Genomic DNA, 24963 nt, shown 5'->3' on the forward strand with positions numbered 1-24963 from the left:
TCCTTAAACATCTATTGCTAAGATGCTATGTAGCTAAGTTGTTCATGGAAAGTGCCAGGTCCAAATATCCAAAGACCTCAACATGAATAAATCATTAATGTAGCATTTTTAAGTTCCAACCTTTGGTTAGCACAGTTAGAGTGGGAATATTGGTCTGGCAGTCTACATCTACTATTCAATACTGACCAAAGCCACGGGAAGACATTTACCAAAACAGGGTGAAAAAGTTGCAAGGATTTAGCAGGGTTTTTTAAATTAATATTTTATAATAGATTTGTTCCACTTTAACCCTCTGAGATTTTATTTTTTCTTTCATTTTTCTTTATTAAGAAATTTTCTACTCCACATATTATCCACAGATCCTCCCTCCTCCCTCCTCCCTCCTCCCATCCCCCAGCCCTCTTTCCTGAGCCTCCCCATATCCCCCATATCGAGGTCTCCCATGGGGAGTCAGCAGAACCAGCACACTGAGCCTAGGCAGGTCCAAGCCCCTTCCCACTGCACCAAGCCTGCTCAAGGTGTCACACCACAGGCACCGGATTCCCAGAAGCCTGCCCATGCACCAGGGACAGATCCTAATTCCCCTGCCTGGGTGCCCCCCAAACAGTTCGAGCCAAACAACTGTCTTCCGTATCCAGAGGGCCTCGTCCAGTTCCATTGGGGCTCCACAGCCACCAGTCCACAGTTCATGGGCTTCCACTAGTGTGGTCCGTCATCTTTGCAATCCTCCCATCATGATCTCCACGTCCCTCGCCTGTAGTATCTCTCCTCTCTCTCATCAATTGGATTCCTGGAATTGAGCCTGGTGCCTAGCTGTGGATCTCTGTATCTGCCACCATCAGTCACTGGACAAAGGCTCTATGATGACAGCTAGGTTATTTGCTAGGCTGGTCACTAGTGTAGACCAGTCCAACCACGCTCTGGACCACTGTCAGCAGATCAAGGTGGGGTCAACCTTGTGGATTCCTGAGAGCCTCCCCAGCACCCTGCCTCTTCCTATTCCCATGATGTCCTCATCTACCATGGTATCTTCCTCCCTGCCCTCCCACTCTGTCCCTGTTTCAGTTTGACCCTCCCATTTCCCTATGTTCTCAACCCCCACTCCTCGCCCTCTGCTACCCTCCCCACACACCGAGTCCACTCATGTAGATCTCATCCACTTCTGAGAAGATTTTAGATGGTAAAAAAAAAAAAATGGTATGGAAGAATAGGACCAAAGAGGATGCAGTCAATTTTGGAGGAAAAAAGAGCAGATTCTGTCACTAGGAGGAAAATGAGTTGTTTAAAATGAGGGTGTCTGATTAATCATAAGGTAGTAGAGGACTGAGGATATGGGTACTTTATAGATGGGAAACTTACTGTGCAGTGAAGATTCTTGAAACAGTTCTCAGCTTGCTGCTAGAGACATCATAAAGTGCAAGGAAGAAGAATGGAAACACACACAGATGATCAATGCATCTTAGAAACTGGAGCCTGAGGTACAGACTGCCTATCCCATAGTTTTCATTTCTTATGGGAAAATTGAAAAGAGGGGAAACAACTTGCTGTCATTGTTTCATCATCATTTGAGAAGTCTAGGGCAAAAACTCCAGAGCATGGATTCCTAGTCCAGGTACAGCTCTAGTAACAATCACTCTTAGTGTCCTATGATATTCCCATTTTCCCCTGCCCTCCTGAAGCCTCTGCTCATTCATTAATACTCCTTTGAGCACATAATTAATGGCTGCAAAGCCTATGTAATGAAAACAGAGCTGGGAAAAGGCTGAGGGTCTTACAGGATGACACAAGTCTCACACATAAAAGGAAATGGAGGACATACATGTCATTTGCCTGTGATTTGCGAGTGGTAAAATAAACAGAATACTTTGTACAGAGCTTTACTCAACTGTCTTCATTTCCCGAAACTTGGTTTGTGTTTAGAATACAAATATATAGAATATGCACATATATACATATGCGTATACAAAAACATATGCAAATAAATATACATACATATTCTTTGCATAATTCTGTACAGAAATTGTTTTAACAGCTCTCTAGTTACTTAGGTATAGAGTGTCCCTCACAGACTAATCTGGTGAAGCAATGTTTTGACATCAGTGGTGACACTGTGTTTGGCAATTCTGAAAAGTTTGGGAGGTAAGGTCTCATTGGAAAAAGTAGGCCATGTGCTTTGAAAAGTTATACATGCAATGTTGCCACTCTCTGCTTCTTGTCTACTGTGAGCTGAGATGTTGCCTGCTCTGTGTGCCTCTGCAACCAGCAAGATCTTCCCAAGTTCACAGGGCAAAGCAATCACAGATGGAAGGCTCCAAAGCCATGAATCAAGTCAAATAATTTCTGCCTTTAGATTGCTCTCTTGAGTATTTTGGTAAAAGCTATGTACAAATAACTAACATGGAGATGCTGGCATGGTTTACCATCGGAAGGCTTGCTGACTAATTAGATGCACATGTTAAAGAATGCCAACTGATAAGTGGCGTTTTAAACACTAATCTATAACCTCCTTTCACGTCACTTTCCTTTCCTGAATTTGCTGTCAGGTTAAGCTGGCCCAGGAGAAGTGACTTTTACTATTTGCAGTTTCTCTGTTGTTTAATCAAATGGGTAGAATCAAGGTTGGCTGCTATGAACTGCATCCGAGGAGGGATTCTTAAAGGGTAGAAATGTCAGCCTACCTATTGGGAGCTGTTCCAAAGCCAGCTGGAGCTGCCTGAATCACTCTTAATTACCATTTTGTGTTTTGGACTTCTCAGCCAATGTGATTTCTTAACAAAAAAAGTAAAATAATTAAGGCCAGGCAAACAAAAAAAAAAAAGAGAGAGAGAGAGAGAAGGAACCCGTAAATGGCCATTTTTCTTTGAGCTTAACCTGGTGCATGATGGCTGCATGGGCAAATTTTCCTTTTCATGCTATTTCACAGATGGAGCTAATGCTCAAAGGCCCAAATCACCTTTTCCTGTGATTTTTGTCTCTTTAAGAATTGATTCCCACAAGTAGTAGCTCAGCTCTTATCTAACTGGAATCACCAAGAGAAACACTTAAGTAGGGCAGCTATTATTTGAAATTACCATGCAAATTCTTTGATTTTAGGTATCGCCAGTGACTTTGTGAAAAGATAAGATTTTTTTTAGGATAATAAATATGTCAGGCTGCTTTCAACCTTCCCATTAGCCCATGGCTTCCTGCTTCTTTCTTTTACTTTGCTTGCTTTTAGTTCTACTCTTTCAATTCACTTTGTTTGGCTTGCTTTTCATACTCTAGTAGTAATGGAGTTGCAAAGTCATTTCCTTATAGACCATGATTGCCCAGGGGACAACTTCCCTTTCTAACCTCAGCTCCCAGGTGACATTTTGACATTTCTTTGATTTTAGCTTTATTACAGCCATATTAAGAACATAAACAAATCCTAATAACACAGCCCCATGGGAATTCATGGTTAAGAGACTATAAAAACTGCATGTGTTCTGAATTAGGTTACTTTCATTTGAATTATCAATTTTTTATTTTGTAATTAAACAGAATTACTCTAAGGCCAAAAATTTGTTTATGTGACATTTCTAACATAAAATCATTTCAAATAACATAATAGAAAATTCTCTCTCTCTCTCTCTCTCTCTCTCTCTCTCTCTCTGTCTCTCTCTCTCTCTCTCTCTCTCTCTCTGTGTGTGTGTGTGTGTGTGTGTGTGTTTGTGTGTGTGTGTAGTATATGTATTCATGTGTCTGTGAGTGTAGATACATACCTGTATGTGCCTTTGGAGAGGAAAGAGATTATATCAAACGTCTTCTTCTATTAGTTCCCACTGACTAGACTGGCTGGCCCTGTAAATCACCTGGATCTGCTATTCTCTGCCACCCAGCCCCGAAGTGAAAGGCATGCGCCTGTGTGCCTGACTCTCACACGGATGCTTGAGATCTGAACTGAGGTCCTTTTTCTTGTGGAGCAGGCACTTTGCCCAGGGAACTGTCACCTCAGCCCTGTAATATCCACTTTTTGAGGAAACAGCATTTAAACAACAGAAGGATTGTTGATGCTAACTGAAGTATCACTGAATATGCATTATGGTTCATTCAGTTAGAGGTATTTACTATTCTCATCATTTTCTGTAGGAAAACTTGTGATAATAGAGATTTAAATGGACTCAATATCCCATAGGACATTAGAGAAATGAAACGCTCCAAGGAGGTTGGGAAGAATTGTTGTTGATATTGTTATATACCCACTACAAGTAACATTCCACTCACAATGTATACTTTGTGACACCTCAGGCTTTCCTTGCTCTCTTGTAAATCTTAATTTTTAATTGAGCTTTACGATCATAGAAGAAAAGCAATCTTATTGATGGTTTGTAAAAGTTCATATCAAAAGAAAAGATACAATTAACTGCCTAATTTGTGGCATTTGTTTCCAGATGGTCCTTAACTCTTCTAAAACAGTGAGGCTTTCTGTACTAGAGACATGGGTCAGTGATTAAAAGCACTTGCTACTCACTCCTACAGAGGACCTGGATCAATTCCCAGCCTCCCCATGGCAGCTCCCAACCATCTGCAACTTCGGTTTCAGTGGATCTGATGCCCTCCTCTGATTTCCATAGGTACTGTACATGTGTGATCTGTGTGTATATGTGCAGGCAAAATGCTCATACATATAAGATAAAAGTAAATAAGTGAAACTATTTAAAAAGAAAAATAAAGCACACTTGATGATATTCTGCATAAGGGTCACCTGGGTTTACATGCTGTAAAAATATAGGATTCTTAACTGAGCTAAGGACTTTTCTACTGCTTTGATGAAACACCATGACCAAAATCAACTTGGAGAAGAAAGGGTTTATTTGGCTTACCTATCCTGAATCACAGTCCACTGAGGGAAGCTTAGGCAGGAACTCAAACCAGGCAGGACCTAGAGACAAGAGCTGACGCAGAGGCCATGGAGGAGTGCTGATTACTGGCTTTTTTTTTTTTTTTCATGGCTTTCCCATTCTGCATTCTTATAGCATCCAGAAACACTATACTAGGGGTGGCGACACTCACAATGGGGTGGGCCCCCTCCCCAGTCAAACATTAATTAAGAAAAGCCCTTTAGGTTTACCTACAGTCTGATCTTATGGAGGTATCTCCTCAATTGAGGTACCCTCTTCTCCCACAACTCTAATTTGTGTCAAGTTGACATAAAACCACCCAGCACACTGTATCATGAAAATACAGGTATAGCTTTGAAAAAGGCCTGTTTTTCAAAAGGTGAAAATCATCAGAATAGATGAAACCTGCTATTGATGAAAAGAGATCAACTATTTTACACTCTATTGTATATATGAGAAAATACAAGAAATTGCCATTCTCCTGGTTTGTTTAATAAATATCTTTGGTGATGATCTATATGTCTGGCATTAGAATAAACACTGGACATATAACGTATACCAAGGATAATTCTCATGGACCTTATAAAGAGCACCAACCACTGTGATGACCATATGCTATAATCCATGTTAAAATTTCAATGTAAAGTGATACCATGATAAGCACAATACAGAGGTCCTATCTCAGTTTTGGTTAGGGATGACCACATAAAATGACTTAGACTGAGACCCAGCCATATTTGTAACTACTTTTGAGTATAATATTTTATTTCATTTTTACATGTGCTTTCAAATTTTGTATTATTACTTCACTTTATAAGTGACAATACAAAGCTTAAGACTGGCCGGGCGGTGGTGGCGCACGCCTTTAATCCCAGCACTCGGGAGGCAGAGGCAGGCGGATCTCTGTGAGTTCGAGGCCAGCCTGGGCTACCAAGTTAGCTCCAGGAAAGGCGCAAAGCTACGCAGAGAAACCCTGTCTCGAAAAACCAAAAAAAAAAAAAAAAAAAAAAAAAAAAAAAAAAAAAAAAAAAAGCTTAAGACTGGGTGGCTATTCCAAGTCCAAGCTACTGGCATGAAGCATAACTAATGTTTGTCTGTCAGATTCTTCAGTGTGAGTCCCTTTTTTTTTTTTTTTTTTTTTTTGGTTTTTCGAGACAGGGTTTCTTTGTGTAGCTTTGTGCCTTTCCTGGAACTCACTTGGTAGCCCAGGCTGGCCTCGAACTCACAGAGATCTGCCTGCCTCTGCCTCCCGAGTGCTGGGATTAAAGGAGTGCGCCACCACCGCCCGCCCGTGAGTCCCTTCTTTATACAACACTGTTTTCAGAAATGCCATGAAGAGCCCAGTGAGTCATGCTTTAGGGCCCCATAGACATTAACTGTGACCCAGTTAACACTGAGAAAGACAGGTTAGCTGGTTTCTGAGATGGTGTTTGAGATAAAACAGAAGTATGTATTGGGGAAGGAAGAGATATCCCTTCTAGGTAAGCTGTGTGTAAACCTCAATGCTGTTGAATGTTATTTGTGCCAAGGAAAATTTGAAGATAATCCAATACAAATTAACATTATTTTGGCTAAGTACAGATTTTCAGATTAATCCACATCTATTTTTCTCTTAGAAAAATCAATTTTGATGGAACACATAGATCATTTAAGTATAGCATGTATCACCAATCTGGGACATTGTCAGTTGTATCACTCAGACAGAATTTTATTCTTTGACCAACTTGATTTATCTCACACAGTGAAAGACTACTGTCATTTGGCACAAAAAAATCTGGCACTCTTTACTGAGTGAATTTGTATTTGAACAATCAAGAGAGTTTCAGAGAAACATATACATACTGTGCATGTCCAGTTCAATTTCACAAATATTTGGTGGGCATTAACAAACTATGCTAGGTTGAGTCTGCTCATCAGACAGGATCAAACCTACCACTTAGGATCTAAAAATAAATAAAAAGAAACAATGCTGGTTACGGGGGAAAGAAGGAGACACCATTCTAGAGTAAGGTATGAGCAAACATCTAGCTATAGTAAAAACTATGACCCAAATGTGCAAGAGTGGCGGCAACTGACTGAAACGTACATAATACATATTTGATCCAGGTGCGGTGGCTCGACTGATTTGTAATTTTAGCACAGGGCAGGCTGAGCAGAAAGGCTGGTGCATATTTGAGACTAGCTGGGGCTACAAAGTAAATACCCGGCTAGCCTGGGCTCTGCTGTGAGACGACCTTAAAGAAGCATCTCTCAAAATAAGGTGGGTCTGTGTTGGCTCATGCCTACAATCTCAGCCATGGAGAAGCTGAGACAGCAGAACTCCCGTAAGTTAAGGCATCCAGGGCTGATGTACGAGACCCTGTCTTAAAATAGGAGGGAGAAAAAGAATATACATGCATACATATGAGGTCATAATGCTACTTACAAGAATCATAGGCTTAAAGCCCCAATGTATGGGAAAACTTCTTTTCAGTTGTTGATCAAGTATGTCCAAGAGACGCCTCAAACAATAAAGACTGTTGACATTACTCTTGGTTTTCTCCCAGAACTTGAAGGTAAGATCCTACTGCTGAAGACAAGACATACTTGGACTTAAAATAATCTATCTGGACCTGATCTGGAAGCTTCCTCCCAAGGGTTAACTAACTCTCATAATATTGGAAGGTGATACACAACTTTCAAGGGAGAAAAACAGTCAACAGTCCTGCCTAGCTGTAAAGCTTATAAACCTCAATGACTTGTCAGGCAAGGCACCCTCAGTGGTGCAGTAGTGGAACATTTATCTTGTAGATAAACAAGAACTGTCTAGTTGGATTTAAAGCCCACTCAGTATGAGGGCTTCAGGACGGCAAACCTAGCCAAATTTCTGTGGTTGAAGAGGTCATAGACCCTACAGGATAATGTAGTATTGCCAATTTTCTAAACAAATGCATTTTCTAATTGTATCTAAATGCTTATCTTTGCAAACACAGATAAGTGTAGTTATCATGAAAGAAGTTTCTCTTAGCAGCAGATGGAGGCTATTACAGAGATCCATAACTGGTCAAATTGCAGAGAACAAAAGACCATCCATGTCCAGTTACTACATATACAATGCATCCTATACCTAAAGCTCAAAAAAAAAAAAAAGAGAGAAAAAAAATGAAGAGATCAAGAAAATGTTAAGTGTTGTAAGACCCAGAGGACTAGGAGGCCTGCTGCAAGATAGTATCTTTTAGCCATGACAGGGAACTGCACCCACGAAACTACAACAGCATGGTTGCCTAAACAATCTACATAATGAGAACACTAGTTGATATGCCAGTGTGGAAGGGAGACAGTGCATAAGGCACCACACTTGGATGAACTACAGGCAGTCCATTGCTTCTGAGCAAGGGAGAGTCAATGTTTTCCAAGGATGAGGCTCTGTGATAGGTTAATGAATACCCTCCTCAGCCCTAAACACATGCACATACAAACAACGGTAAATAAATGGACTCAGGGGTTACATATATAATATATATTATACATAAAATAATTAAAGAAGAGGAGGTCATAGATTTGAAAAGGAGAAGGGGGCATGGGAGGAGTTAAAAGGGATAGAAGACCAAACATAGTGTAAATATAGTACTCATACATAAATTTCTAAAAAAAAATTAAATTTTAAACATATCACAAATAAAAAAGAGATAAGGCTTCAGGTTAAGAGTACATACTATTGCAGAAAACCAGATTTTGTTTCCCAGCACCCAAATTAGGCAAGTCATAACTATGTGTATCTTCAATTCTAGAGTATGTGCCACCTTTTCCTAGTCACCACTCATGTACACAAATGCAAGTACAGACATACATATTCATATAATTAAAAATAAAAATAAAGCCTTTTAAAAGAAGAAAGGAAAACAAATACATAGATTTACACCAATTACTGGCAAGAAACTACAGTTCTCAATTATTGGCTTTGAGAATGTAAATTGCTAAAGTAAATATGAAAAATTATCCTATAAAGTTAAACGTAGCACACCATGTGGCTTAAAGTCTACTTCTGGGCATTCCTAAAATATATATAATGTTATAAAATACATAAAATGGTAACACCTATATAAGAATGTATTGTAGTGGGTAGCCATTCCAGCTTTGACCTGGAAGCTCCAACCCCATTGAGGCTTCCGTAATGGTCACACCTACAAAGCAGGGCTGAGAGAGGATACTGAAGACCCAGGTTCCAGAAATGCAGGCTCTCTTGGTTCATGGACCCTGGACACTGGAAGTAGATCGAGCAGAGTTCTCTGGAGAACACCACCGGACTGCGCCATGCCTTTCCCAGACTCTCTAAACTATCCATTCACTTGTAAGTTACCCCCTTTTAACTACATGGAGTGGCCTTAATAATTTCACCAATAATGTATGGCACTTGCCATAGTCCCATGAAAACTGCCCATTAATAGAGAACCAGATAAACAAGTTGCAGTAGATTTTCAGTGGAATATCACAAAAATGAGTGAACTATACTTACACATCACAGGGTAGATGAATCTCATCAACATAACTGAGCAAAGGAAGTCACAGACAGAACATCACACTGAGTACCTGCCATTCAGATAAAGCTCAAAATCACGTCAAAGAAATCCATTGTGTCAGAAATCAGAATGGAAGATGGAAGAACAATGAACGTGTCAGTATGCATTGTGTAGGCCAAGCATGTGTTTGTTGCTCTCAGTGGTGATTACACATATGTGCTCTTTTTGTGAAAACCCATTGTTGGTACACCAACTCATGACTTGTATACATTTTGTTACATGTATGCTATACCTCAACAAAATTTTTCTTGACTATTAAAAGAATTAGGAAATGAGGATGACTAAGAAAAGATGGTGACATTGAAAATAGGTAATGAAAGTGAAGCTTTCATTGATGTTTCAATGATGTTCAGCTAGCCATTTAAAAATTATGTGTTTTGCTTGAGATTGAGCAGTGAAATCAGACATCTGATACTTCAGCTTTCTGTGAACTAGAAAGGCCTCTGAATGATGACTTATAGACAGACAGTCGTGTAGAAGGAGCTCTGCTCTCACACTCCCCCATCCCAACCTCCCCACTGTTCATGCAACTCATTTGTAGCACAGCATGCAGGGCATCCACTGAATTAGCTTCCCTCGCTATTTTAGCCTTTGTGCATTTGTGTATCTTTCTCTGCTCTGAGGGCTCTCCACAAATGGACAAAGAAATGAATGCACTGCTGGTGAACATTGTAAATATTTGCTTTGTTCAACTATGTGCTATTGTGTCCTGATACTGTCACTCTCATTACAATTGACATAATGATTGGTAGAGTGTATATGTTCATTATTAAAACAACCCACTTAAGTCTTCTTTAATGGTGGATAATTCCAACCTATAAGCCAGTAAGTCCAGTCTGGCACTGTCTTACAAGTCAAGTATAAACACCTTCACAAGATAATGATCAATAGGTATTTTACTACCTTGGTAAATGATAAAGGAATGAAACTCTAAATTTATTAAAACTCAACAGGCAACTGAGCATTCTGACTCCCATTGTTTATTATATTTTCCCTCTGGTTATGAGTGGTCATTTCTAATCAGTGCTAATGAACAAATGAACTGGTTTTGGTAGTATAGTGATTAGTGTTAATTGTCAACTTGATCCAAGGTGGAATCACTTGTGAGGAGTCTCAGTGAAGAACTGTCTATATTAGTCTGGTTTGTGAGCATTATCATTGGGAATTATCATGATTACTTCAACCAAGGTAGCATAGGAAGGTCTACCCTCTATGGGTGATACTGTTCTTCAGCTGGGGACTTAACTGTGCAAGTTGAGAAAAAAGTAAGTTGAGCATCATCAGCATCCATGCATTAATTGTTCTCTGTTCCTGATTGTAAATGTTATGTGACCAGTGCCCTCAAGCCCCTGTTGTTTTGGCATTCCTGATATGACAGCCTGGAACCTGGAACTGTGAACTAAAATATGCCCCTTCTTCCCTACGTTGATTTTATTAGGCTATTTATTCACAATAACCAGAAAAGAGACTAAGACAGGTGGATAGGCATGGAGGAAGATGGCTTAATATTTTGCCCTAAATGTATCAGAATTTTCAGTTAATGATAGCTAGATAGATTGATAGACAGACAGACAGGCAGATAGATAGATAGATAGATAGATAGATAGATAGATAGATAGATAGATAGATAGATAGATACGTAGATTATGGTCACAAAAAAAAAGGAATTAAACAGCTTGCTTTTTCTATGGCTTACTTCCTTGAAGTCATGTCCTGGAGGAGGTGACAGCAAGTTCTCATTGCACTTCCAAGAGCAAGTGACATGTCTTCAATTTAGAGAGAAGATTCCTCTTTCTGAGTTTACTAGCACATCCCTCCCAGATTGAATCCACCTTCACTAGCTAAATGTAAAACCCACTAATATAACAAGCTGGCCATACAGGGTATGATTAAAGTGCTACGGAACTATTTTTTTCCTCAGTAAGAAGAGAACTTATGCTAATTCAGGCAAGTCCCTCAATATGCATAGTTCTAACAAGATCTAAAAAGCTGGGACAGAGTCCTTTACTTGATTTAATTCTTGCCAAATTTAAACTCCTTGGTATATCACTATATGCCTGTTTTCAGTTGGATGTAGAAAACCTACCCAAGATGCCCCAGCCTTCCTCATGTTCTCTATTCCAACACTAAGGGTATTAATTGATTGTTTCATTTCAAGGGGCTTCCTGCTGGGCTGCAGACAAGCTAGTAAATAAAAACAAGCACAAGAGAGTAAACTGTGGGTATACAAGATGTCATGTCCTATTTAATTATGTTAATAGAGACTCTAAAATAATTATGAGATGACTCCTATTCATGTCACTATCAGAATAAAAGTCCTTTCTTTCAGAGCCCCTGAGGACCAGGGCATTAGAGATCTTTGCCCCACCTTCCCTGGGGAAACACTTTTCTGACTATTTCATTTACTTAATAAAATGCACCAAGAGATAGATAAGTGAAGAAAAGGAGACTAAATCAAACCAGTCAGGGAAATGTTGATTTGAATGTTAGTGTTCTTAAATGTCAACCATCTTTCCTCTCTCTTCAGATGAAGACTAAAATTCAAAGGCCACGAACCATTTATTCTCAGCCTTGGAAAAAAAGGAAAATAGCTGAGGTTACTGCAGGGGTTAAACAGTTAACTTTGAATTATTACAGCTTTCTTTTCAAATTTGCAGACAGTGTTTTTCGAACACAGTCCAGAACTCATGCTAATCTCTTATTCAGTTCTATGCAGCATCCTATGCACTCAAGGCTTTAACCTGGGGCACCAGAGGGAGACAACATAGGGAGGGGAGCTGTTGACCATTCAGAGCGCTTGTTTTATTGTAAGCACTGTATGAGCTACATTCCGTTTTATTTATTTAATTTTTTTAGAAAAAGAAACTTTTTGCTCAGGCTCAGAAAAATTAAATGATGCATCCAATTTCACTTTGTTAATGGGTTAGAAACAAGATTAGAATTATGACACATTGTCTGATACAAAGCTTACGACAATCATAGTGTTTTTTCAACTACATGTGCCAAACTAAATTATCGTTCAATCCTTTCTGAGCATGGTCTCCTGCTGTACTGTAAGTAATTGCATTTACCTTAAAATAAGACAAATATTTTAATTTAAAAACTTTAAAAAAATTACAAAAATAGTAAGAGCAGAACATTGCTTCATTTCATATAAAAACTATCCAAAATAAATAGATTTATCTTTCTGGTAAGTTTCTGTCTTAGTCTGTTTTGAGCAATCACAATAAATACAGTCTCCAATCTCGTAAAAAGAACTTGGCTTCTCAGAGACTAGAGGGGCAAGCATTGGCCTGCATAGGTCTTCACCAGGTCCTCTGTGCACATGCTATGGCTGTTAGCTTTTTTTTTTTTTTTTTTTTTTTTGGTACTCTAGCAGTGGAAGCAGGTGTGTGTCTGACTCTTCTGACTCCTTTGCCTGTTCTTGGGACTCTTTTCTTCCTATTGGGTTGCATTATTCAGCCTCAAAAAGAACGTTTGCCTCTTCTTATTGTATCTTTTTTTTTTTTTTTTACTTTTTTTTAATGTTTTTATGAGGATGGAGTCATCATGGCCAAGGTATCTTTTAGTAACCCTTACCTACCACACTGCTACACCAATTAGCTTTCTACCACATGCTCACAGTGAGACACTTTGAAACCATGGTGGTTTCTAATGCAGTAGATAGAAGTGGAAAAGCTACAAAGATGATCATGGAGTGATTAGGTGTAGTGACAGAAGACTAATTGCATGAACTTGTGAAATCTTGCTCAGATCCCCAGAGAGTCACTACAGTCACAAATCTTTTCAATATTCTTCTTTAGGATCTTCAGTAGTTCCTGATGAGATTATATCGTCTTAAGATCATTGAGAATCACCCCAGGACAGAGGCAAACATTTAATTGAACTAAAATGCTGAAAGAAGAGATTATTATTATTGATTACTCATTATTATTATTATTATTATTGCTATTTTTTAAATTATGTGTCTGTGTCAAGCGTATGCTATCCGAGTGGGGAGCTTGTGGAGACCAGAAGAGGGAGGGTGTTGGAGACAATTGTGAGTACCTTGATATGGTTGCTGGGATCTAAGCTCTGGTCCTCTGCAAGACTGCAAGTGCTCTTAACTGCTGAGTAATCTCTTCAGCCCCTTATTTTTCTATTTCTGTCACCAGTGACTTCCAAATTTGGATTCAAGACTTCATATATGGTACTTTATGTCTCGAGTCTAGTCAGTTCATCCTATGACTTACTGTGTTAATGGTCAATACCATTTGTCCCTCCTCATCTCACCAGACATGCAAGGACAGGAGTTTAAAAGGGGAGAGGGTCGTTATCATAAATAAAGCACTGGCAGAATAAAGAATGCACTTTACAGAATATAATTCAGCATCTTCAGATATTGACTCTCAAAACATTTGGCAACCTCAGCGGCATTACCAATAATATGTGTCTCTAAAGAGCAGGACTAAAGTGCTAAGTGTTATATTTCATATGACAATGTATATAATTGCAAAAGTGAATTTCCATCTTGCTGAAGTAACAGGTCAAAATATAATCTGGCCACTGGTTATTATAGATATACCTGCCTCAATAGAATTCAAGCAAACTGCATATATTTTTAATCAGAACCATTTCAATAAGGAACATTTTCAACCTTGAGCAGCCACAGTCTAAGATTACCCTAATCATCATCTGTCCTTTGTAGTTTTCTCTTTGGGAGCCTTTGTCTGCAAGTCTAATCATAGAAATCACAAATTGCAATCTCAAGGAGACACAAAGAGACAACATAAACTTTGATCCCGAGCATTTCTTCTTGCAGAATTCCAAACAGCAGTCTCGAGTTGTACAGATTCTCCGTGCCAGCAATGATCAGAAGCCTGGTGGCTGCGGCAGTAATTGCTCCATAATCATATCTGCAGTCCCTGACCTGGTTTATGCATACAATCTATATTCTAATAGCAGTCAACAGGTCACAAGTTAATAAAAATACCATTAACGTCCCCCTGCGACTAAGGAAGAGAGGTATTCATCTTTCTGGGCTGTGTTGGGCAGATATAATTTCCCTGGCTGTTAGTGTAATTAACCGTGCTGGCCTGTAGAGTTCCCAAGAGACTAGTGCTGGCAGAAGATGACCTTGAAGTGTGTGGTTAGTGACACTGAGCCAAAGGGCGCCTTTTGTCAAGGGTCTGGGTCAGCCTAGATTTGGTTTCCCATGATGATACCTGCTTAGATATCCACACTGGAGACCACAGCACTTTACAGTCTGTTTCCCTAGGCACAGGGGATAGGTGCGAAGTTGACTATTTTCTTCTGTACATCCTACCTACCATTTTCTTGCTCCTTCCAACCTCAAGAAAGTGTTTGCTATCTTCCTTAATCCAACCTGTTATCTCACCTTCTGAAAGTCTCCTTTGTCTAATCAAAACACAAAAGCATCAATAGCAGCATTTAAACTGTGCCCACTCTCTATCACATTAAACCTTCAGGCCTTGGGAGCATTTGTGTTTTTTGAACATTGATAAATAGACAGAAAGTACTTTTATTTATTACTAAAAGGTGAAAGTTGCTCCCTCTTCCCACAGTTGCTCTAGTGGCCACTACTGCTTCTGGGAGTATGTTTGCATTCAAGAGTGAACTGAAGAATGTAGCTTCCATCTCTCAGTTCTCCTCTATTTCTATATGAGAATCTTACTGGTCACTTTCAGTTGTTAATGAAAAAGTACTATTGCATTTGGTTCTACTGACTCTTGGTACATGTTTCAGATGCTTGATATTTTTAAACTAAGTTTTAGAAATACAGATCCCATGGTTTCTCCCATAGCCTGAAGTTTTACTGTCCTGAAACATAATCAGTCTCCATGTTTTTAATACATTTTTTCTTTTTAATTGAAAAAAATTGTATAATATATTTTGATCATGCTTTTCTCCTTCCACAAGTCCTCTGTAATCCTCCCCAGATTATATCACATGCTTGTCCACTACTACCAACCCGTATAGTAAAGACCCCATATCCTGTAACTCAAAATGTGACTGTATTTAGAGGCAGGGCTTTGTAGATGTTGTTTAAAGAAGTGAATGGTGGTGAGAGCTAATCTGATCTGACTGGGCTCCTGATGATTTTGATTTCTATGAACACGCAATAGCAGAGCCAGTGCTCACAGAGAAAGATCATGAAAGAACATGTCTAGGAAGCAATGCTGTCTGAAAGCCCAGGAGAGGGGCTTTCTCTCCTCTCCAGACCATTTCACCCTTCATCTAGTGCTCTGGAATGTCATTCTTCATGTTGTGAATATGTGTTGCTCTGATTGTTTGATAAATAAAATGCTGATTGGCCAGTAGTCAGGCAGGAAGTATAGGTAGGGCAAGCAGAGAGGAGAATTCTGGGAAAAGGAAGGCTGAGTCAAGAGATGCCAGCCTGCTGACATCCAGAGAGCATCACGTGATGGTGCACAGGTAAAGCCACAGAAAACATGGGGACGTAGAGATTGACAGAAATGAGCTGAGTTTAAGTGTAAGAGCTGGTCAGTGGTAGACCTGAGCTAATGACTGAGCAGTTTTGAATAATATAAGCCTCTGTGTGTTTATTTGGGTCTGAATGGCTGTGGGACTGGTGGGTGAGAGAGATTTGTCCTGACCACGGCCAGGTGGAACACAGGAAAACTCTCAGCTACAGAAAGTGATGGTTTACTCCTTGATCTTGAAAGTCTAGAGTTTAGAGTTGTAAGACAGTTGATTTCTGTGGCTTAAACTGTACAGTCTATGGGACTTTGTTAGGACAGGACTAGCCTAGCAATACAACAATGACTTGCTTTCATTGTTTCCTCTTTGGGTATATATTGCCCCAGGTCATTGATTTTAACAATGACACAGGATATATGCTACAGTTGATTTGTCCATTCCCTCTCTGATGGACATTTAGGTCAGGCAGAATTTTCTGCTGAAGTAAGCAATGTCAAATGGAACATGGTCTGCATATTTCCTTGCCTACACTGAGAGTGTTACTTTACCTAAGTTTACTATGTCTAGATGTATTTTTTCTGCCTTATAAGATATAGAACACATAGAATTGACAGATTTTAAAATCTCAAAAACCTTTCCTCCCAGAAAAATATCATACATCTGCATATATATATAAATATAAATATATATATATATATATACATATATATATATTATACATTTATTTTCTTAACTTCTTACCAATACTTGGTATTGCTAGATTTTAAATCATTTTGATAAGCTATTGTATTAGGTATAATAGGTATTTCAATATTTTTTACATTGTTTTTGTTCCAGTTGAGTTGAGTTTGAATTCTTTTCATGTGTATTAAACACTTCCATTTCTTTTCCTTCAAATTAGGTAAGTAACACATTTATTATTTTTCTAATTTAAATTATTTAACATTTTGTTATTAACTTGGAGGGTATATTTATATACAGCAGTAGAGGTTTTATGATTATGCACAATTGCAGAAATCTTCCTTAACTTTTGTTTTAACTTCATGTATGAAATTTATTTTTAAACTTGTTGTTATTTTTATTTTATATGTATGAGTGTTTTCCATGCATGTATGCATATGTACCACATTCATACAGTACCTAAGGAGTCCAAAAGAGGACATCAGAACCCCTTAGAACTGGAATTACAGGTGGTTGTGAGAGAACAGTGTGGGTGATGAGAAAAGAATCTCAGTCCTCTAAAAAAGCACCAAGTACTCTTAATCATTGGCTGTTTCTCCAGACCCATGTGTAATATGGCTAATTGGACAGGATTGAAATAATCTAAAAGTTATGCACATGGCTTGGAATGGTTGTGTTTTGTTTCAGGATCTTTATCAATCTCCAAACTGTCCAATTATTTTTAAAATTCTTTAAATATCCATGGAGTTATGTACTTCTATTTCTTCCTCTGGATTTATTGGGATATGCCTGATGTGTGTGTGTATATATATGTGTGTGTGTGTGTGTGTGTGTGTGTGTGTGTGTGTGTGTGTACAAATATATAAAATTAGGGCATATAAGATGTTGTTTTAATATAAATATATTTTTTGTGAGATTACAATCATACAATCACAATCAGGCTCATGAACCTAGCAGATACCTCATACAATCCCCTTGCATGCTTATTCTCTCTCTCTCTCTCTCTCTCTCTCTCTCTCTCTCTCTCTCTCTCTCTCTCTGTCTCTCTGTCTGTCTGTCTCTCTCTCTCTCTCTCTGTGTGTGTGTGTGTGTCTGTGTTCTTCTTTGTGTGTGTGTGTGTCTACTTGAGATCTACCATCTCAGCAGATTTTTGATATACAATATGCTATTAAGATCAGTGAGCACATCTCCAAAACTCACTTTCATGCATAAATACAACTTTGTACCCTTTGAATAATTCTTTCTTGTTTTCTTATTTTTCAAAACCTGGCAATTATTCTACTCTCTGATTTTATGAACTTCACACATAAAGACAAATACTGTATGATCTTACTTGTTTATGGAGTCAATAATGGATGTTCAAGTCAGCAAGACTGCTCAGCATGGAAAAATGCTTGTCTACAAGCCTGTCTATCTCAGTTTTATCCCCAAAGCCCACAAGCTGGAAGGATGGAATCAACTTTCTTAAGTGTTCTTTAACCATTCATGTATGCACACACACAAGATAAATAAATAAATGTCAAAGAAGTGGTCCTTAGTACTTAGACTTATTTTATAAATAGATTGTGAAATGCTATAACAGCCTTATTGACATTAATTGGGATTTTTCCAGCCTAGTGTATGTTTATATTATTCTTTCTGTTAGTGGATGGATATGCTACAATATGATTAATTTCTTTCCATTTTTCAGATTTGTAATTATCTATCTTGGTTTTATATACCTTGAGCTGTTTTTTTTTTTCTTACCTAAATGGCTTAATTTTCTGTTATTGTAAACTACCTTGAATATAAAATACATTTTCAGGTCAAACTATATAGGTGCCCACCTACATCCCCAATACTTTGAAGGGTAAGAAAGAAAGATCATTTGAGGTCAGCCATGGAATATGGGCTGCTAGTGTTAACACGAGAATATGGATGACTTTTGTACATTGATTTTTCTTCCTAGTAGACTTACTCAACTTAATTTGGGTTCTACTATTTTGTGTGCAGATATAATCAAACAAGCAATGATATTGTGCTGACAATTAAGTTTTTTTTCCTTTCAATTATGTCTTGTGTGTTTTCTCTTGCCTTGCTTCCTTGCCCAGGGCCTACAGAGTAATCCATAGCAAATTTGGTAAAAAAAAAAATAATGGCAGTATGCATTATTATTGACTTTGTGACTCCAGTAATATTTTTGATATTTTAGGAAAAGGCTTCTACTATTGTCACTCCATACTCGCTGTAGCAGGAGTTTTAAAAAATGTTTCATATACTCTTTTCAGGCAAGAAATTTTAAGATAACCCTAGATTTATAGGGATATAGACTATATCTATATATCTATATATGTCAAAAATTTATTGATAATACATCTTGAAGAAATGGCATTTCATGGATGTACCAGCTAGTTTTATTTCAACTTGACACAAGCTACAGTCATCAGAGAGGAAGGACCCTCAGTTGAGAAAATGCTTCTGTAAGATCTGACTGTAGGGCATTTTCTTAATTAATGATCAGTGGGAGAAAGCCCAGCCCAAGGTAGATGGTGCCATCCCTGGGCTAGTGGTCCTAGATTCTATTAAAGGGCAAGCTGAGCAAGCCATGTGAAGCAAGAACAGCACTCCTCCATGGCCTCTGCATCAGCTCCTGCTTCCATGTTCCTGTCCTGTTTGAGTTCCTGTTCTGATTTCCGTTGGTGATGAACAGCGATGTGGAAGTATATGCTGAATAACCTCTTTTTCTCCCCAACTACCTTTTTGGTCATGGTATTTTGTTGTAGCAATAGAAACTTTAACTAAGACACTGGACAAGACCTTACCCATTGTCATGCCAACACAAACAGGAAAACTTCACAAAATAAAACACTTGATGGAGAGATATGGGTAGTTAATGGCTATTGAAGAAGGAAATTGTTGAAAATTCTGTCTCAACCCAAAACCAAAATTTTCTGAGAGATTTTTGTGATGTGTGTGAAACTCAAGTCAGTCACTCAAATGGTTATTTTAAAAATTAAGCATTATAGCATAATACAATCCAAAGACATACTAATTTGATATTGACATATTGAAGCATATTGAGGAATAATGGTTAGAAAATATTAAAAGTATTTTTATAATAAAAATATTTATGTACCATAGAGTCAATAAACTTCATGTGTTCAGTAAAAAATCAGAGTGACATAACAATAGTATCAAATCTTAGCCACAGTTATTCAAGCAGTGTTCACTGGATTGCAAGCTATAATAGCATGCATAGTGTAAAGCATATGTGTACTAACGTGTACATGTGTGTTCAGAAGAAAGGCTGGGGTGAAATTACCTGGAGTAACATGAGAAAACATTGCCAGAAACTCCATAAGTTAGCTACATTTGGGGTAATTTAAACTTGTTGTTATTTTTATTTTATGTGTATGTGTATTTCACTGTGGTCAATTTTTCAGACACCCACATTCAATTTTGTGACCTCTGTGAGGTTATGGCCCATAGTTTAAGAATATTGCCTCTAAAGCATACAACTTTAGAGGAGTAAAAGGCCATTGGGAGTAGTTGCTGCTTGTGAAGTTTTCTTGGGAAAACCTAAGTGTCCCACCCTCTATCAGGATGTAACTCCAACCCTGGTCATTTAGGATAAGCAAATCAAAATCTCATAGGTGAGCACCATTCATGTTCTTTTATAGAAAAGAATCCAACCTGTCTTTTTCTCAGCCAGCTTCCACCAGCACAGGAGCCCAGCATAGTTATCATCTGCTTTGCTTTCTAGTGTTTTCTCTCCAGGCACTTTTATCTCATGAGGAAGTCCATGGATAATATTTGTTTATATAATTTTTACTAAATTGCTACACAAAAATACAAACATTATATAATATCACAGCCATGTCTAACCTGCCAACCTGCCCTTCCTATTCTATATCCCACACCGTGGCCAACTCCTGCCCTGATAGTAGAGGATAGGCTTACATGCTTTTACTCACAATTGCTTAATTAGCTCAAGCTGTGCACAGACTATAATCGATGCTGCTGCAAAAGAATAAAACTACTGTCACAGACCTTCTTCTAGGTTCATCTGTGTGAGTGAAGGCGCGGAATAAAATACAAAGGGTTAAAAAATAAAGTGAGATGCAAGGAGATTTAGGAAGGGCTGGCTGTAGACTTCAGCCATTCAGTGTAGTAGAGGGAGGAGAGGGATAGTCTGCCAACCATGAATGGATGGAACTCAACTAAACCACAACCATTTACTATATATGTAAGTAATAGCAAAAGGCTAAGCATTTTAACATTAATGTTGACTCATAATGGTAGGGGTAAAGTATAAAAGTCTTAATGCGGGTCTGGAGAAAGCTTAATGGGTTAAAAATATTTTCCATGCAAGGAGAAGAACTTGGGTTAGGATTCCTAGAGCTGACATAAAAGCTAACAAGGGAGCTGGAACACCTGTAATCCCTGTATCCTACAGGAAGATGGGCTATAGAGGCAGAAAAGTGTCGAGTGCAAGGGCCAGCTAAACTGGCATATGCTGAAGAACAACAAAGAAACCTTGTCTCCAACAAGGTAGAACTTAAGGACCAACACCTGAGATTACCCTCTAGCTTCCACAAGGGTGCCATGCCACATGTATGCCCACATTCACACATAGGAATTTGTACACATAAGCATGAACATACATACATACATACATACATGCATGCATACACACACAAACACATAAATAAATTTTAACTGGTACATAGAATAATTCACTATATATGAGAACATACAAGGTTCATATTACACATACAATATAAACATAGATTTAGAGTAATAGCAAGTGTGCTATAAAAGTTATTTGCTATTGTCTTATCGTATAGTTAAAGGGAAACATCTTAGACACATCCTGGACTCTAGAACTGCAAGCAAACATTGGGTTTTAAATATTTCATTTTAGCTCTGAGAACGTAATACTAATCCACAACAAATGAGTAATACGGAAGACTAGGCTTTTCTTTTTTTGTTTATGGTTTTGTTGTGTGTGTGTGTGTGTGTGTGTGTGTGTGTGTAGGTATCCGTGAAGGCAGAAGAAGGCATTGGATTGCTTGGAGCTAGTGTAAGAGTTGTTTTATGAACCCCCATGTTGGCGCTGGGAAACAAACTGGTTCTCTGGAAGAGCAATGAGTGCCTTTAACGACTGAGATATTTCTCTAGTCCCATGAGGACTAGTTTTGATTTGCTCAACTAATTGTAAAGTAGTGAGGGAGATCAGAGCTCATGAGGTTGGAAAAATATGACCCATATATTTTTTAAATCAGTTACACTAACACACTGTGCATAAATAGAGCAATTTGGGAAAGGGAAGACAACTCACTGTTCATGACAGACCTAAATCTTCTAAACCTGGTTATCGGATGTTTTGTGTATATTATGCTCTACATAAGAAAAGGAAATTGGCTTAGAGCCACATTTAACTTAGCAAATTTCATTTCATTTCTCTAATATCCCATGCTACAAAGCAGGACTTCTGAAATCAAATATTTTTTGCAGTAGTTTGAGTTTTACCAATTGAGTATCAGAGAATATAGCTTTTCCAATGCTTCCTGTTTAATTCTCAATGTATTTTTATATCCTTAAATATTCCTTCTATAGCCTCCTTTGAATGTACCCCTACCCCTACCACAATCAAATAAACTCCTGAGACGTAATTGCAGTTCAATTGTTAAGAAAGAAACGGAGGTTCAAGCATTTTTCTTGGAGTGGATCCATTCTAGGACAGAGGTGTTTTAGAGTCAATATTTTGCAGCAGAGTAGAACTTGAAGTACTTCTGAAGCCTCAGGGGGCTGGGGGAGCGGCTAAATTCCTATAGTGCGCAACCTCATCTACTCCCTTTGAACCACACTGTTTAATTTCTAGAGCCTGCTCTTTGTGTAATGTCAGAACACTGGGGACACAGCTGGAAAGCAGTAAGAGGTCACAAAAAGCATACATGTATGTGTTGGGCATAGGCAGAATGGGAGGTTTTAGTTTAAAGTGTGTTCATTTTCAGTAATTTCCTGGCTTGGTAGATAATAAGGTGCTATAAAGAAATACAAAAAAAATGTGCAGAAACAGAAAAATAGCCAAATCAACACAGAGAACATAGAATAGGGACTAGTGCAGTGCACTTTTCTGATAACCACTGAGCACCAAAGCATTCACTTTCCCAGCTGCCCAGAGCCTTGGCTGCTAGCTGGATTCCTTGTTAGTAGTTGCCTTTAACTAAAAGAAAGCGCTACATTCAAGCACCTAACCATTGCCTGAGGGCAATCCACATGCCCATATAATTAGTTATTGTGAGAATATACAAGCCTGGTCCCTTTAGGTAGGAAAAGGAGGTTGTCCAAACCCCCCAGCACACTGATGGAAGTCTGTTCTAGAGCATTACCAGACTCCACCTCCTGCCTAGTTCTGTGTCCCTACCACTCACAGATTTTGTTTCCAAAGACATTCCTCCAAACATCCATAAAGAATTATTTTTATGCCAGGCCTAAGGATGTCATTGCCAGAAAGGAGCCCAGAGAACATGTTTAAATGAGATCACAAGGCTGGATCATATGTTGATTTGCAGGCAGTAAAAATCACACTTCCTTCAGTTGCAAGGCAGATAGAAATTCAGACATGGTAGGGATCAGTGTATATTGTAACTACCTGACTCCCAAATTAAGAATGTATAATCAAGAGTCTTCAGGGCAACTGCTGAAATAAAAAGTCCCTATCATGGCCTAACTTTCAAATATGAAGTCAGTTCCAATTCCCTCTGACAAGAAGAATATATCCCCACGAAGATGGCTCCTGAGATCCAGGAAATCAGAATGCCCAGACATTTTAAAATCTCATGGAGGAGGTTTGAGCTGACTTCATTATGCATGCATTTTAAGGTTTATAATTGCCCTCATGTTGGAGTGATACTGTACATGGTACAGAGTGCAAAAAGGACTGTTGCTCACATATGTTTACATGGCATCTCTTGTATAGAGGTAAGATGGACATGATCCACTAAACTTTGTAAAACTTTCTAGAAACTCTGCATGGGTTCCTTAATTTGAAAAGAAGAGCTATCAGTAGATAAAACCACAGAGAAGTCTCCAGCAGTCAAATAATGTCAGTACTGCATCATAGGAAGAAGGACAGAATGAGGGAATCCCTTTACAGCATGCAAAAGTTCTGGTTCTTATCATGCTCTCATTAGTTCTCAAGTCTGGGCCCTATAAAACAAAAGGAGTAGAGAGTAAATCAAAAAAATCTAATGATGCCTCAAACTAAAGTTGACTAGCCAACTGTGGTAATGCATTTGTTAAAAATATAATAAGACGGTAGCTATTGATGTGCTCCCTTGTGCTCACATGACGACAGAGAAACAGGGGTAGTCTCACTAAAGTGTTGGAGAAGCAAGAATATCATAGTTTTTCCTGAGGATTTCTTTGTTCTATCGTGTCATACTCCAAAGGGATTTGGATCATGATGATATTCTAAATATATTGTTCCAAGGGTGTTATTTAAAATGTGATAGCTAACATAAAATGCTCTTGGGTCCAAATTGTGGCATTGAAACTGCCTCTCATAAGAAAAGATACTTGTGAAATCGGGGGCAATTGCAAAAGAAGAAACAGACTTGACTCCATTCTAGAGAAAAGCTATGTTACTGCAATGAATTGTGAAGATCTTTGCAAGGTGACGATTGATCCCTGGCTTGAATGGAGTGGCTAGGGGTAGGTTGTTACATGATTTTTCTACCATGACACTCCGCATGATCTGAGTTATATCAGAGCCACCATATCCTAAGGTAGGAGGGCCTAATAGTAGTAACTCATCCTGAGTTGGATGTGAGAAAACCAGTACCACCATAAACAAAGTCAGAGAATACAATTAAGATGCAGGAACAGGAAGACTAGAAGGTATATAATCTATTGGGTTGCCTTGGTACTTCTTCTTCACACTTGTAGTAAAGTACGATGGAGAGGAAAAGAATTTCCTTATTATAAATTCACAGAGGAAGATGAAAACTGGACTCAGCTGATGAATAGCACGGCTCCATTGTCGTCCTATTCAGAAGCAGACCTGAAAGACAAGACTAAGTGCTGTGGATATTGCTCTATATAAATAAAACACTGATGGCCAGTGACCTGGCAGGAAGTAGGTTGCCAGGCAGGAAGTAGGTGGGACAATGAGAGAGAAGAATTCTGGGAAGCGGAAGGCTGAGGGGGGAGACACTGCAGCCACCGCCAGGACAAGCAGCATGTAAAGACGCCGGTAAACCACCAGCCATGTGGCATGGGTTAATTTAAGATAAAAGAACAGTTAGCAAGAAGCCTGCCACGGCCATACAGTTTATAAGTGATATAAGCATCTGAGTGATTATTTTATAAGTGGATTATAGGACTGTGGGGCTTGGGGAACCTGGAGAGAAACCCTCCAGCAACAGCTAAGGCAA

The 24963-nt window shown here is 38.6% G+C and overlaps 1 protein-coding gene across 1 annotated transcript in view; it reads right to left on the bottom strand.

Annotated features, from left to right (window-relative positions):
- Positions 1–24963, bottom strand: part of LOC114701477 (limbic system associated membrane protein) — a 2116569-nt gene that overhangs the window by 1090519 nt on the left and 1001087 nt on the right. The gene's annotated exons all lie outside the window — the stretch shown is intronic.

The sequence above is a fragment of the Peromyscus leucopus genome, chromosome 12 (genome assembly GCF_004664715.2).
Source record: "Peromyscus leucopus breed LL Stock chromosome 12, UCI_PerLeu_2.1, whole genome shotgun sequence".
NCBI lineage: Eukaryota > Metazoa > Chordata > Mammalia > Rodentia > Cricetidae > Peromyscus > Peromyscus leucopus.